The sequence below is a fragment of the Aythya ferina genome, assembly GCF_964211825.1.
Source record: "Aythya ferina genome assembly, chromosome: 2".
Lineage (NCBI taxonomy): Eukaryota > Metazoa > Chordata > Aves > Anseriformes > Anatidae > Aythya > Aythya ferina.
The window spans coordinates 991,711-1,007,913 of NC_140297.1; the positions used below are offsets into that span (position 1 = coordinate 991,711).

At 51.6% G+C, this 16,203-nt stretch overlaps 1 protein-coding gene across 13 annotated transcripts in view; it reads left to right on the forward strand.

Moving 5' to 3' along the window:
• Positions 1–8,890: 8,890 nt before the first annotated feature.
• Positions 8,891–16,203, forward strand: part of MAP4 (microtubule associated protein 4) — a 143,145-nt gene continuing 135,832 nt past the window's right edge. For all 13 annotated transcript variants that reach the window (XM_084509085.1, XM_084509096.1, XM_084509087.1 and 10 more), the window contains exon 1: positions 8,891–9,023. The gene's annotated coding sequence lies outside the window, so the exon portion shown is untranslated. The remainder of the gene's footprint in view (positions 9,024–16,203) is intronic.

The following is a 16,203-nucleotide window of genomic DNA, read 5'->3' on the forward strand; positions in this document are numbered from 1 at the left end:
AATTCCTCTTGACTGCAAAAATTAAACACCAAAAGAATACTTAACTCAGCCCCCATCAACTCGCCTTTGCTGAGCCCTGATCACCCGCCTAGTCCCCGTAGGACACGGTTTACCCCATGACCCCGAAACGCTCGGGGGCTCCCAGCCTTCTTGCTGAACTTAACTTCTGCCAGGGCCAGGCTTTCTACAAGCTTCTGTCCTCCCTCTCCCCTCCTTCCCTTTCTGAATTTCACGGCTTGCCAAGATTTTTTTTTTTTTTTCATCAGATTATCGTTATTTTCCATGCTTTGTATGAACGATTTGGATTTCTGTTCCAAGCAACTGGAGTGCATCCTCCCCCCCCCCCCCCCTTGCTTAAAGTCTTGCATTTTTGGAAGATGAATAAGAATTTAAATGGGAACTCTCACCCATAGTAATGAGAGCTGCTGTCATTTCCCCCAGCTCTCATTTCTTTTTACAGTGAGAGCAGAAAAATATGTGGAAAAAAATATATAGCCATTTGTGGCCTCTGAGCATGAGCTTTGGATATTGTCTGGATTTTTTTTTTCCTACTGACGATGATGAAATTTCACAATCAGGTCTCCAGGTCTGTTATGAAGTCCCGAGAGAAGAAAGAGTCTTCTAGAAACTGTGTTTACTTTGTCTCTTCCAGAAACCTTGGGTTTAACAACAACGTAATTAAATTTTTATATGACAGATTGGGTTTCATCCTTCCGCATTCTCAAGCAACTTTTAATTCGAGTGTCATCCTCCCTCTGTTTTATATATAATGCATGTAGCTCTCTGCTGCGCCCGTGTCACGCAGCACACTGACGTGCTTTCACTTTTCTCCTTTGGGCTAGTTTCTAGCAGTTACGCCCTCACCCCAGCCAGCTCCTTCCTTCTTTTTTTTTTTTTTTTTTCCTACCGCAATTTTGGATGCGAGATAATTCCTCAGAGATCACCTCTCCAACCCCGGCCTCGGGGCTTCGCTGAGTTTCTCTGGCTCGTATATTCCACCCTGCTTTGGCAGCCAGGGTTCGCGAGCAGATTCAGAAAACCTCTCCAGTTGCAAGCCTGAAAAACTCGTCTCGGTGAGGCAAGGCATTTGAATGTTTCCGAAGGTCCATCTTCTGCAGCCCGCTGCTCTGCTGCTGCTGAGCTGGGCAGGCTTTGCTAGCTGGTGGTGGCAAATCTCCATCCTGCCTGCAAAGCACCATGCCTGGTGGGTGCCGAGGGGCTTGCAGGGACCACCACGGACTCACCAAGCACACACGGCTCTCCCGTGATGCTGCAGAGCTGGCCCCTATGCATATCAGGATCTCTGCCTTCTGCTGTGCTGCATCCCAATAATTCGTGGTTGACACGGGCTGCGCTGCCACCTCCATTAGCTCGTGCTGCAGGGGAAAGAAGCTTTTGATCAAGAAGGGCTGAGCTCTGGCCTTGCTGCTAATGGGACACTGCCTTTAATCCACACAGAGGGCTTGCTTCTAGCCTGAAAAGATGTTTTTCATGCAATTTTCATGCGTGGCTCATATTTAAAACCAAAGCATCTAAATGAAAGCTACACGCCCTCCATTTGCATGTCTGGACTGATGAATGTGCAAAATGGGACCAGCAGTGGCTGCACAGCAGTGGATGAGCATCATGCACACGGTCTTTCCATCCCACATGTCCTTCATAGGCTTCATGCAAATGCGTTAGCTGCCCAAATGGAAAATAAACAACAGAAAATGCCCTGGGAATTCTTCAGGCAGCCAAAGTGCTCTCAGCCATTTCCATGAACCAAGGGGAATTTCGTGGGAGTCAGGTTTCTAAAGTGACTGTGTTGTTTCAGAAAGGGAACCTGGGCATTAGTGTCGCTGGCCCGACTTCTGTCTACTCTGAAAAAAAAAAAATAAAAAAAGGAAAAACAAAATGTTAGAGATTTAAAGGAAATATGAAGTATAATGAAAGTACTGGAACACAGGTGAGTGATGTAGGAGACGTAGGCGAATGGTAAAGCCTTGCCAAAAACAACACGCGTGGTGCTGTCACTTCCCACGATAGCAAGGAAGTTGAAAAAGTCAAGAGAGTTCACCAAAAGTAGGGCAGGCAGCCACGGAAAAGAGAAGAGCACCCGATGAGAGATTTGAGGGATCGGCCACGCTTACCTCAGATAAAAGAAAAGTCAGAAATCGTTTGATGGAAGCAGAGAAAATACTGAATAGCCTGCAGAAGCTGCAGCGGGAGCAGCTTTCCATTTCTTTATTTTTTTTGTTGTAGCACAAAAACAAAGGAATTAGAAAACAGCGCATTCCAACCCATTAATTTGCACATGTGCCATTACACCGGGGAACCTGTTGCCACAAGAAAGCGTTGCCACTGGCTTATTACAGCTCAGAAAGGGAGTGGACCGTTGGGTCCCAAGAAGTCTAGGACAGTCATAATGAGTGGCGTGGAGAAGTTATTAAATCCCGTGTCCCAGAGCTTTCAGAGGCCAGCAATGGGAGCGCGGGGTGAGGTTTGATGCGAGGAGCTCACCCCTACCATGGGCTGGCAAAGTGACTGCTCCTGTTTCTGCACACTTGGCAGCATCAGCGACGAGGTGCTGTGAAAAAAGGGGAGTTTTGGTGGCCTTTCACAATTCCTTCACTTTGTCCAAGCGACGACAGCACGTCTCTGGTAGAAGAGGCACGGCAGGCCCCCAGATAGCCGTGTCCTTCGTCTCGCCACCCCCAGCTCTGCTCCTCCCAGCCTCTAGATGAGTGCTCACAACTTCCCTGCTGATGCTTTCTGTGCCTTATCTTGCACCTGACCGCGTGAGGGAGGAAGAGAATGGTAAAATTACAACAAACAAGGCCCTGGCCTTGAGACGCTCCTGGCTGGTGAGGGATCTGACTTGCAGAAAGCTTCGTGCAGACCTGCAGGGCCCACGAAGCTGGGTTCTTTGCAAACTTATTTTATTTTATTTTATTTTATTTTATTTTATTTTATTTTATTTTATTTTATTTTATTTTATTTTATTTTATTTTATTTTATTTTTTTCCCCGGAACAGTCTTCTTCTGTCTCATCACACAGCTTTTGTCAGTCCCGGTTACATGCTCCGTCTAGTTTGGGCTGGAAGCTCCTTGAGGCCCAGAGACCTCTCACCCCACCTTGTCCCCCGTGTCCTGTGCTCCAGAAGCAGGAGAGGAATGGCAAAGCACAATCAAAGTCACCAGGAGGAATTTGTGAGCAGCACAGCAAGGAAGAAAACGTCTGTGGCTTCACCAGGGAGAGCTGCACACCATGGAGAACGTGCTTAAAATCCCCTCGCTCCCCCACTTAGTAGTTTGAGGAGAATAATTTTATCGAAAGGCAAATCCTTTAATCTCCAGACATAAATCAACAGAAAGGCAGAACTACTTAGGACAGAGCATATCATATAGGGCATGTACTGTATGTCTTTTCCCTTTAAACAAACACGGGCCCTCCAGCTGTTAACCTATTTAGAAAAGGTAACTCAAGGCTACACACAGCCTCCTGAGGACATTTCCATTCTGTCATTGCAGCACAAACTCAATTTTTCTGCTTCTGGAGAAGTGGGCACGGGTTACAGAGGCCCAGGCTAGAGAGGGGAGCAGCCCGATGCTAAAAGAGCCATCCTCCTCCTCCTCCTCCTTCTCCTCCTCCTCCTCTGTGACCCCGCACACCGGGGACGGCGACAGATAGAGCCCAGATCAGGAGACCACGGGGTGTGCCAGCTGCAAGGCAAATCTCATGACCGGTCGGAGAGACTCGGCAGGTCGCTGGGGCGGCAGAGATCCCCGGCCAAAATTCCATGCCTTCCATTACGCTGGAGTCAGCCTCGCTGAGCAAACAGCCCCGTCTGGCCGGCGACTATCTGCCGGTGACCCACAAATGCTTTTGTTGTCGCCGGAGCAGCGTCCTGCCTCGCTCTGAGCAGTTAGCTTCTCATTGCATCCTGATTCACGATAGGGAAGTGGATGTGAAACGAAGACTGCGGCATGGGAGTGAAAGTTACAGGCTGGTTTTGGAAGAGGATTCAAATTCTCCAAGGTGCTTTCAGGCATTCACTTTGAAAAGCACACAAACACCTCCTTTTCCTGGAAATGAGAGACTGTTGGTGCTGCTCTAAGTGTTGCGCTAATTGACTGCTCCACTCAAGCACTTCACAGCTCAAGTCCAACTTTTTTTTATTTTTTATTTTTAAAATTATTATTTTATATAAGTTCAGGTTCACTACTTCCTCACTGCCACTCTGCCTAGCACTCATTTTTGGAAATGACCCCTCCGAAGGCTCTGCTGCCTGTTTGAGATGAGTGAGAGATGAGAGGAATGACAGCGAACCCCTCAGCAGCAAGCAGCTCTGAGAGCAGCATCCCTGCGGAGCCAGGACAAGCCCCAGCAGCCTGCCTCGCAAGCACTGCTCATGTCAGGCATTCACCTTTGGCTATCTTGTCATTTGCTTCGAGGAGTGAATGACAAACCCTTGGAAAATGGGCAAGAAAGCTGTACAGTTCTCTCTCTCCAAGACTTTTGCTGTCAGTACCCTGGACTCAGCAGAGCCAAACCCTGCCACATTACCAGGCATCCTTAATTTGCCCTGGCTCCCATCAAAGTGGAGATGAATGCGCATTTGCTAGAAATGAGCTCTCGTTTTCCAGCTCTCAGTGCTCCCCAGTGACTCAGGAGATACGAGTCAGGCCTCCACGTAGAACAGCCCAGCTTCTGGCCCGCTCCACCTGCCCTGCTGGGCAGGACTGACTCTTTGGGGCGATGAGCTGGTCCCCTTCCCTTTCCCCCATCCACTTTTACTGTCTGGCTTGATGAAAGGGCTGAGCCATTGCCTACTCAGCTTCTCTCCCTGCCTCCCTCACAAAAATAAAATCATCTCCCTCCCTCCTGCAAGGACAGATGCACTTGCAGCACCTTGTAGATTTTGGCCACCCTGCCAAGAGGAAAGTGGTTCTTGCTGCCCTCTCTTTCAGGCCACATGCAGCTGAGAAAGGACTCTTCAGTCTGGAGAGGCAGCTGGAAAAGCAAGTGGAGAAGTAGGTTATATTCTTTTGAGGGATAAACAGAGATAAATGAAATGCTCTGAAGTTTTGCATAGGGGAGGCACATGGAAAAGCAACAAGTCAAGTCTGTCCTTAAGTTGCTCCCAGAAAGAAAAAGAAAAAACAGACTTTAGATTTTAAGCAAAAACAGGGAGGTTTCTTATTAAATAGTGCCCCACAAACTTGCACTGAACCTGGGTAGGTTAATAAAATAGCCATCAGTTTTCTGGGCAGGCTAGGCTTGTAAGTGCAGTACCAGCTAAGAGAACACGTCAGTCCGTTGTTCACCCTGAAACAAGCCCATCTGGGATTTCATCCTGCCTTTACATTGATGGTTTCTGAAGAGTTACAGGGATTTATCTGTGCAGAGGAGAGATGGAGCTTGTATTATATTATCGCTCTTCCTTCTGGTCAGGAACAAGTTATTCTGCTCTTCAGATGTAAGCTGAGCTGTCAAACACTCTTCCATCCTGCTTCCAAAGCCAACCATAAAAGTATGACCGGCTTCAGCTGAAGCAAGACAGGATCTAAGGAAATCAGGAAGCCCAATTCTCAGCGTAAGGAGAAACTATAGGACAAAAAACAAAGCAGTTTAAGGTGTCCAAGGAGCATGTCATGGAGAACAAAGAAGCAGCTGTAGATGGGAATGAGGCAAGCAGAAGAATCTGTTCTCAGCTAGCGATGCATATGAAAGAGTAGTGATGGCAGAGAGCTGTCTGGACAGTGGTGCTACATGCCATAGAAATAGATTTAAATTGTCTCCTTAGGAGGAGAAAAAGCGGTGCTTTAGGGCTGATGGTAGCCCAGTTTACAAACAGACATTTCCCAAATTCCATGAGCAGTGAAATAGGGATGTTTGGATTAGGGTGGGCAGTGGCCTGCTGTACCATATAGTTTGGAACGGACACACCTATCATTAACAAAAGCAGAGGGCTGCCACCTGCCCTGATTTATGATGGTGAGGTGTGCTTGGCTGGGAATAGGGTGTTATCAAAGCTGTCGCTTGACCCAGTAAAGTCTGGAAACTTCTGTCTCCTTAAAACACCGATGGTCTGTCTCTCATGTGACCAGCGAGCATTGAAGTCTAGGCTTTGTACTCTGACATTTTCCTTTTGGGGAATAAATCCAGGGCTTGGTGAGCAACCAGAAGTTCTTTTTAGAGCCAAAAGCAGTCAGCCCAGTGGTCAGGTATACTCCCTAGCATGGCACTGATGTGACCCACTACGTTTTGTTATGTTACAATCTGCTCCAAAGCACGGGAATTATTGTTCTGCACCAGAATGAGGGTCTACCTTACCTCTGTCAGCACCTGGAAGAAAGGCTCCAGAGACAGAGGTGGATTTACCAAGGAGGAGAGAGGGACCTTTAAGCCTATGTTGATCTGAAGTCCTGGATAGGCTGGGACAGCCCTGAAATTCAAACCGTCACCTGGTCCTCCCAAAGCAAGCTATTAAGAAGCTATTTTATCACAGAGCGTAAAAATAGCACATGGTGCAAGCAGTTGTTATATATATGCCTTTCATCAGGACATGGGATTTCCCCCTATCTTGCCCTTGCAAGCAGGGCCCTGGGAAGCACCCAGTTCTCAAATTTGGCAGGAGGGGGGGCAGGCAGAAGCTGCACCCTTACCTGCACACGGATGGGGTGTGCCCCTTCCCACAGCCTGATGCAGAGGGTGTTCCCTCCCGCAAGTGACCCGACCTAAGCGACACACCTATTTTGGGTTTAATTTAGTCACCAGACTTTGATTTTCCTATCTAGCAGGCCAGCGTCTCGCATACTCCCATGAGATTTAGTAGCTCCCCCCCGGTCAGATGAGTGACACACACACCTCTGGGGCACATGCACAAATTTTGCTGCCAGCAGACAGGGACAACCTCCCCTCCCTCCAGGATGAACTCGCATAATAGTTTGCAGTGATTTAAGCCACGAAGCGTGAGCCTGAGCATTCCTCCTGCACGGCTGTTGTCACTGTACCAAGATTTAATGGTCTCACCTTTCACTTATCTGCTTCCTATGAAGTTTCAGCCGTGTGCGCTACAGCTACGCCTGCTGTAAAAAGCCTGGTCTTTCATCACTTTCCATCCTGCTATCTGTACATTTCATCACTACAACTTGTTCTCCCGTCTTTCTCCTGTCCTGCAGGCAAAGACAGCCACATTTCGGGACCAGAAGGGCCATGGCAGAATCTAAGCAAAAGCAGCAGTGATGTGTGTTGTTCAGACACTTGGGTGGGTGGGTGAATGCCCCACCTTGCCCTGGACGTTATGTTTTGGAGCAGGAACCTCCTTCCAGCTGCCTCCCCACCTCAGTCTCCGTGCACATCATACACATTTGTGCTCCCAGCACATCCTCTCCCCAGCCAAATGTGGCTCCTTCCCACTTCCATGGGATCTCCTTCATCTTTGTTCAGCCTTCACCCACCCTCAGACTTCTCTGTCTGTCGGTAACCTCCTTGGTCCCCAAAGGTGTGAGGAGAAAGCCTTGACACCACGAAGCACGAGGTGCCCCTTGTCACTGTGTTTCAGCACTGCACATAGGGGTTGCTCGCCCCTGCTCACCTCCCCTCACTGCTTCCCCTCAGCTGCCACCTCCCTTCACGGCTTCTCCTCAGCCATCACCCTCCAGCCTCTGGCTTTGCCTCAGCCATGCCCCTCTGAGGTGTCCCCTCAGATGTGTCCCCTCAGCCCCCTGTCCCCCCAGATGTGTCCCTCAACCATGTCCCCTAATCCCCCTGTCCCCTCAGCCCCATCCTCTCATCCATGTCCCTCAGCCCCCTGTCCCCTTAGCCATGTCCTTCATCCATGTCCCCTCAGCTCCCTGTCCCCTCAGCTGTGGTCCCCTCAGCCCCATCCCTCAGCCATGTCCCCTAATCCCCCTGTCCCCTCAGCCCCATCCTCTCATCCATGTCCCCTCAGCCCTGTCCCTCAGCCCTCGTCCCCTCAGCCCCCAGTCCCCTTAGCCATGTCCTTCATCCACGTCCCTCATCCATGTCCCCTAATCCCCCTGTCCCCTCAGCCATGTCCCATATCCCCTCAGCTGTGTCCCTCAACCACATCCCCTCAGCCCCCTGTCCCCTCAGCCCCATCCTCTCAGCCCTGTCCCTCAGCCATGTCCCCTAATCCCCCTGTCCCCTTAGCCATGTCCCTCAGCCACATCCCCTCATCCCCCATCCCTTCATCCCCATCCTCTCTGCCCTGTCCCTCAGCCATGTCTCCTCAGCCATGTCCCCTCAGCCCCCTGCCCCCTTGCCTTCTGCCCCACATCCCTTCCCCTCAGGCTCTCCCAATCATCCCCAGCTCCCCAAAACCCTTCTCTGCTGCGCTTCTCCTTCCCTATAGCCCCTTCTCCTTCCCCTTAGCCCCTTCTCTTTTCCTATAGCCCCATCCTCTTCCCTATAGCCTCCTCCCCTTCCCTATAGCCCCTTCTCTTTTCCTATAGCCCCTTTTTTCCTATAGCCCCTTTCCCTTCCCTATAGCCCCTTCTCTTTTCCTATAGCCCCTTTCCCTTTCCTATAGCCCTTTCCCTTTCCTATAGCCCTTTCTCCTTCCCTATAGCCCTTTCTCCTTCCCTATAGCCCCTTCTCCTTCCCTATAGCCCCTTCTCCTTCCCTATATCCCCTTCTCTTTTCCTATAGCCCCCTCCCCACAGCCCCCTCCCCTCAGCCCCCGCCCCGCCCCGCCATGGCCCCTCCGCGCCGCCCCCTCCCCCCTCCGCCCTGTCACTGCGGCACCGCCTCAGCCCCTCCCGCCCCCTTGATCGTCCCGCCCCCCCCGCCGCCCGCGCTCGCTCCGATTGGCCGGCGGCGGGCGGCGGCGCCTCGCCATTGGCTGAGCGGCTGAGGGCCCGCCCAGGGCAGGCGCCAGCAGGGGAGGGCGCTCGGCGTGAGGCCAGCGGCCGCTCCGCTCCCTCCTCCTCCTCCTCCTCCTCCCCGGCCGGGCCCGCAGGGGACAGCGACCCTCGCCAGGCGGCTCCGAGCCGGCCGCAGCCCCCCCCCGAGGGTAAGGGTGGAGGGTGGGGGGCTCACGGAGCCCCCGCTGAGGGGTGGGAGGCCGGGGGGTGCCCGCCGTGAGGGGCGGTGGCGGTGAGGGGGGGGGGCGCCCGCTGAGGCGGCGGGGCCTTGGGGGGGGGGGGGGGGGGCGGCGGGAAAGGGGCTGAGGGGGCTTGGGGGGGCTGGGGGGGGGTCTCTGAGGGCTGGGGGGGTCTTTGAGGGTTGAGGGGGGTCTCTGAGGGCTGGGGGGGGGTCTTTAGGGTTGAGGGGGGGTCTCTGAGGGCTGAAGGGGGTCTCTGAGGGCTGTGGGGGGGGGTCTCTGAGGGCTGGGGGGGGTCTCTGAGGGCTGGGGGGGGTCTCTGAGGGGTGCCCGCCCGGCCCCGGCCCGCAGCCGCTCCCTGCGCCCCCCCCCCCGGTACCGAGCGGCGGGCGGGGTCCGGCCCCGGCCCTTCTGAGGGGGCTGGGGGGGGTTTAGGGGGGGTGCGGGCGCCGCCTTTGTCCCCTCAGGGGAGGCCTTGGGGCGGGCAGCCCGGCGTGGGGCGGCTCCTGGGGGGGTTCTGGGGTTCCTGGGGGCTCCTCGGGCTTCCCACTCCCCACCAGGGGGCCAAGCAGGGCGGGGGGGGGGGCTGTGGGTGCGCCCTGCTGACAGAAACCCCCCCTGGCCCCCAACTCTGCCACGGTGGGTGTGAAATCCACAGTCTGCAAGCGTATTAAACCTGGCTCTTAATACATATATATACACGATAAAATCCTTCCTAGGTGTCTGATAAGTCCTGGTTGCTTCCTCTTTTCTTTCTGTCCCCTGATCCCTATTTAACAAATAACTTTTAAAAAATAAGGTAAACGAGTCTTCTTCTTCTTCTGAAGCCGGACTTTCTATATTTAACGAACTGCGTTCTTCCCAGCCTGCAGCTCCAGCAGTGCATCCGAAAGGCTCCTTGAATAGTATAATGGACATCCAAGCACGTTTCTAATGTTTCAGCCTGTGGGCTAGCAAGCCCTGCGCAGTGCCTCCCTACGCAGGGCGCTCTGTCTGACGCTGCCGTAGCTGTGTTTTGCAAACTGAAAGGACAGGCCTGCCTGCGCTGGAGTTCTCCAACTGTAAAACTTATTTCCTCTTTGTTAGGCCTTAATTATTCCATCTGGTAGTGTGCGTCCTACTGGTATTATAGAATGTTCTGCTGTAACTCGATTAACTTTCTCTTTGAGGAAGATAAGGAATAATTCAACAATATTCAAGGCTGTAACATCATTATGATGAAGCAGTTTTGCCCAGCCAAGTAGTCACTTAGGCAGGGAGAAAGGGGGAGGCTTACGAGAACTGATGAGGCTTCTGACTCTCCTTTTAGTCGTGTTTCGGAGGATTCAGGGCTTCTTGCCCTTCTCAGATCAGATGAGGTGGACTGTTCAATTTTGAAAATAGCTTAATTGACTTTCTGTTGCAGTGGCAGCAATGTGCTCAGTTTTCTTTGTGAAATAATGACACCTTAGCGAGAAATAATTAGCCCAAAGGGAGAGTAGTTGATGCTTGTGAATGCAATTCACTCTCAGGCTGAAGGACACAGATATTATTAAATCTGTTTTGTGTCTCTCTACAGAAATGACACCAGGGAAAGATCAAATAATACAAAGAAGTGTCAGTGACTTGCAGATTGTGGCACTAGAACCTCAGCCAGAGCCCGATGTTGCCATTGGCACAGCTCTGTGGGCGTCCAGCGAGCCCTCGGATGATGACAGGGGAAGATCCAGCCCCTCGCCTGTGTGCTTATGGCAGGGGACACTCACTAAGCAATTAATATCTAGCTTTATCAGGTAGTTTCTTAAAAGCTAACGATTCTGTCAGTCGGTTTATGTGCTGCTGGCCCGTGATCCTCGGGCTGGCTCTGAGGAGTGCTGAGCGCCGCAGCTTAGTGCTGGGAATCGCAGGACCTCCCCGTGCGGGTTATCTGGGCGACTTGTTGGAGCACATCTCCAATTTGTCTGTGGGAAGCTTTGAAGGTTACGAGCGGTGCAGTGCTGCAGGCCAGGGCCTCGCTTCAGCCCTTGCCTTCTGCTCTGTCCGAGTGGGTTGTGGGCATCGTAGAGAGCAGAGGAAAGAGGCCGGGAGGTGAATAATGGCAGGGCGAGCTCCCATAAGCTGCTGAAAGCAGCGTGGATGACTTCTGGTATCTGCATATGCCGTGCCTCGTGGTGCTGGGAAGTCTCACGTAAAGGTGGCAACGCCGCCTCTCAGGTGCTTGGTTCAGAGTGCTCCTTCATTTAACTTCTAAGGATGCTTGCCAGTGAAGTTTAGGTTTTGAATACCAAAGTGAACGTGGCCTATCGCGGCATTAAACGCCCTCCACCACCCACCTGCCCCTCAACAGCGTGAGCACAAGACAACCCGGTCAGCAGAAACACCATGAAAATGGGAACAACTTTGTTTTTCAAAGGAGCAGTAGGTAAGGCTGCACGGAGGTTGGGCTAGGACTTGATTTCCATTCTTAAGCTTGTTCTATGAAGTCTGATGAATACTCAGTTTAAACAAATAAATTACATATCCCTCTAGAGTTGGTAGAAAGGGCTGACTCAGCCTTAATTTTAGTGAATGGAGCAGTAATTATAATTGAGGTCCCAACCCCTGTTGTGTTTTAGTGGTTGCCTCTCTTCCCTAGAAATAAATGAATCTGAGCCATTAAAACAAATTTGAGTTCTTGTAGAGTTCAGGGCTAGTTTGTACGTCCCACCTGGTGCTTTTCTTGTTCTTGTGTGCTATTCTTCAGCTCACCTGCTGTTTAATAAACTCTCTATTCATTATCTTCAGCTAATAACTGCTCCCTAAATTGCATTTGTCTCCACATACACTGATGTGCAGACTTCCAAATTCTGATCTATGCCAAACTTATGACTAAGGGAAACCACTGGTCAGACAGGGTATGAATCTGTGAAGATGAATTTGAGCTACTTGCAATTCAAATGAAAGTGGTGGTTACTTAAAAGACAAATAGAGTATAGTTGTACCTTGGTCTAGTCCAAAAAATCCCAAATAATTTATCTTGCCAGTCTCGATGTAGATTGAAGATAAAATCCATGTCTCCTCCTCGGAAACTTAAGAGCTCAAGGCATGTTACTCATCGTGTTGTTGCCAGTCTGATTGCAGACAGTGAAAATATATTTTGTGTGTGTGCTTCTGGAGTTTGAAAGGCAAACTGGAAGAAGCTGATATTGCTCTGAAAGGCAGAGTTATTTCCTGTAGCTTCATGTTTATGCTTCCTGCCCCAACTAAAATAGATGAATCTCTTGCTTAGTCAAATGCCCGTGTGTATGGCTTCCTCGTGTCTTAACAGTGCTATCAAACTCATTTTCTGTTTTGTATCTCCTCGGAGGCAGGTTAGATCATACTCGAATGTAGATCAGAGAAACGCCAGGCTCTGTGATTACAGCCTGCAGAGCGGTGGCAGAGCAGCCTGAGCCTGAGCCATCATCGCTGCTGTCCCCTGCTGCAGAGTTCATCTCCCGGAGGGAAGGGTAAATGTACTTTGGATCAGATCCTCGAGGGGGTGGCATAAAAGCCAGGCTGCCAAAGTACAGCCCGTGTGAACTGGGTGTGCAGGTAGGCTCGTCCAGCTCACCCTCCTGTCCCTAACCGTGAACTTCTGCAGCCTCCCACATCTCAGAAGCCAGTTTCATGACTTGGTATTTTGCACATGTAAAAGAATTTCTCGTGGGACGGAAAGGTCAGCGAAATCAGTTGCTGTGGATGTTATGCAGATTTTTAACTTGGTAACAATACAAGCACAATGCTTCTGGCTCACACTACTGCTCTGTCTTGTTCACAGGGAGGCTCCTTAATACAGCTTGAAACTATAAATGTTCCAAATTATTTCAGAGTTTTGTGATATTCAAACCGTGCTGTGCTGGAATTCTAAACCCAAAGGACTATGGACAGACACCAGTGTGATACTGGAGCGGTGTTTAAGCTCTAAGAAGAAAATAATTAAAAAATCAGAGTGTCAAGGATTTGTTTGGGAACAGCCCTGCCCTCCCCAACAAGTTTAGTCTTAGACTTGTGTGACAGCGCCTGGGATGCCTGTGTTGTCCAAAAGGGTGCTGATAGCAGCCTGTCTGCAGTTGCTGCTCTGCAAAACACAGCAGGCACGTGGTGCTGGGAGGTGGATGTGGTGCTGGGAGGTGGAGGTCTGCTGCCGAGCTGCAGGGGGATGTGCGTGTGAGGGATAGTGCGCGTGGTGAAGCTCCAAAGTACGTGTCCTTCCCTTGGAACTGCTGCCAGGTGGGAGGCTGGTGGGTTACTTGCCTGAGGGAACAGGGAGGGAAGGGTCTGACTTCTTCCCTGCCTACCCAACTGTTAGAAAAGCATTTTTCTTGGTTGTTTTTTTTTTTTTTTTCATCCTTGTCTGGCTCCTCTTGGAGTTTTTCCCCAGAGTGGCAGCCACTGAATTAGGAGCTCTCGTAAGAGGTAGCAAGATATTAGCTCCAAGGGAAAGCTAGCTGTGTCCTTGTGACTTGGATGAAGCTAGCAAGCAAAAATCAGTTTTAGCTGCATAATTGAGGCCTGTTTGTGCAATGCTGCAGGCCTCGTACCAGATTTGTGTGTGAAGGTGAGACTTCCAGCCTCGTGGTGTGGAGAGACCTTGGCACAAACAGGGCCGGAGTCTGTGCAGCCTGCCCCAGATGACTGCGTTGGCATGGGGGAAGATTTGCTATGTGGGAGGAATTAAGGCTAAGTATTAGGTGCATCCCTGCACCCTGGGTGACGTGCCACACGTGGTGTAGCTGGAGATTACCCTGGGCTGAGCAGTTCCCTCATGCAGTTCTGGCTATCAGGCTACTCCTGTGCAGCTGCAGGAAGCTTCCAGGAGAAGTATGCAGTTAATCACATCCATTAGCATGATTGAAATCCTGATTAGGCTGTGTCACCAACTCCGATTCTCCGCCCACACTCTGCCCCTTTTGTCTGGAGTCTTCGAGAGAGACTGGGAACAATGCAGGATGAAACCCAAGCTGAAATCCCTCCGGTCACTCTGGGCATCCTTGTGACAGGTAACTCTAGTAAGCCGTACAGCTGCTGGCTGCTCAGTCATAAAATCAGCCTCTGGTAGATAGAGGATCCCCTGCAACACTGCCAGGAATCCAGCTCAACGTGAAGGAGGCTTGTCCTGCTCGTCAGTCGAGTGCTTGCAAATGTTTGGTACCGTGCTGAGCGCTGACACGTTGCCATAACGCCTCCGTCCACGTTGGGTGCTGGGGCGGCGCCTCCCTCCTGCTGGCTCTGCCCCATCCTAGGCAGGGCCGACGTGGGGCAGCAGGGGCAGGCAGGGATGGGGTTGTGCAGCCTTCGACCGAAATTAAGGCTCGGGGGGCTGCGTGCGGAGTCCTTGTAAGCCACTCAGCCTGGCTACAGCTGAAACACGCCTAAAAAAAGAGGTAATTTTGTGAACTCCATTGTGCAGAAACTCCCTGCTTAAAACGTTAGTTGTTGGGACGATACTGTACACACTGGAGCTGTTTCTTTTTGAAAAAGCAAGCTTCTCTCAGAGCATTAGGTCATACGTTTCCACCGCATTCCGCCTGGGAGTGAGTCATTGTTCCTTTGGTGAAATTGCATTGGAGCTACATCATCCTGGAAAGCTGCTCTTCAGCCCAATTCAGGGTGTTGACACTCGCTTTAAACAAAGTAAAAACTGTGGGAGCTTCAATCAGATGGATTTCAAAGTGTGTTTACATGCTCCCGTTAGGGCTCCTGAAGCCCTGCAATGTGGGATCAGTTCAGACCCAGCGGGACCCCCTGCCCGTGGGGTTCTGAGCCCCCTGCCCTACGTGCGGCCGAGCTGGAGTTTGTGACATGCTTAACATGCTCCTGGGGGAAGCAGGCGTGTGCTCTCGCTTCTTGTCACTCTCATTGTCCCTTCCCTTCCCCCAGCCTGCCACTTGTGTGCTCGCTGCGGGAGGTCCGGCTGTAGCTCCGTGCTGTTTGTCCCTCCAGCGGCGTGCCGCCGGGGTTTGTTCCCCTATTGCGGTGTCTGTTCTGTACGGGGACTGCTCTGAGGCTGCAGCTTTTTGTCGGGCTCTCTGTGGCACTGTAACTGCGCGTGCTGTAAAGTGGGTTACGGTCAGGTGGGATTTCTCGGACTATTTTTAGGAGGCACATAACTCAGTAAAGGGGAGGCTGAAGGAACTGGCTGAGAAGGGGATGCGGGCGGGCACTGAACCCGCTCTGCACTGCGGGAAGTTCGTGGAGAAACGCTGCCTGTGGTGTGGCTGCGAGCCCTGCGGAGGTAAGGCCTGGGGAGGAGTGGGGTGAAGCATCCAAAAACATGGATATGTTCTGTTGGAGAGCCTACAGAAAGCATTTGTGTGTGTGACTGAGTGTTAGCACTGCTTCTAGCAGCGCTGGGTGCTCCCCTCCTGCCTGTAACGTCGTTACTGTCTGTGCTGCAGCTCATCTGGGTGGGGTGAGATGTCAGAACAAGTGCACGGATCTGGAGTTGGGGTTGTTGCTGCTGCTGGGGATTTTTCCTCTCATCCATTTCCGGGCCTCTTCCTGCTTCACCTTGGGTGTTCTCCTTCTGTCAGTCTCCTGACTGCAGCAGCTGTTTCCCTACTGCAGTTGTGCTGGGTGTGGTGCTCGTTTTTAACACGCTCCTGCATCCATCTGCACCGGTCTTAAGGAATCTCAGAGCAGGCGTTCTGCTGCCCGTTGGTACCTTGTTAATCACAGAATTGCAGGGCTTGGAAGGGGCCCCCAGAGCTCATCGGGTCCAACCCTCTGCCAAAGCAGGTTCCCTAGAGCAGGCTGCCCAGGTGGGCATCCGAACGGGCCTTGAATATCTCCAGAGGAGACCCCGCAGCCTCCCTGGGCAGCCTGTTCCAGTGCCCCGTCACCCTCACTGTGAAGAAGTTCTGCATATTTTACTACTTAAGAGTAAAAGTAACTGGAGACATCAAAACTGTGGAGGAGCAGAGACAAAAATCCCCCAGCCAGCTGCAGCAGCGGCTTCGAATTGGATGCTGCCGACATAAGAGGTAAAGAATGAGACAAAGAACTGAGTCACAGGCTTTTCCTTCCCTCCGACTGCTGTGGTGGCAGCAGATGGTTTCTTGTTTTGGTCATGAAATGAAAGCAGTTAGAAAAAGGGTTCTAGATGTTGAGAGAGATGATTTGGACTTCTAACTTAGCAGGAGCCGTGGAT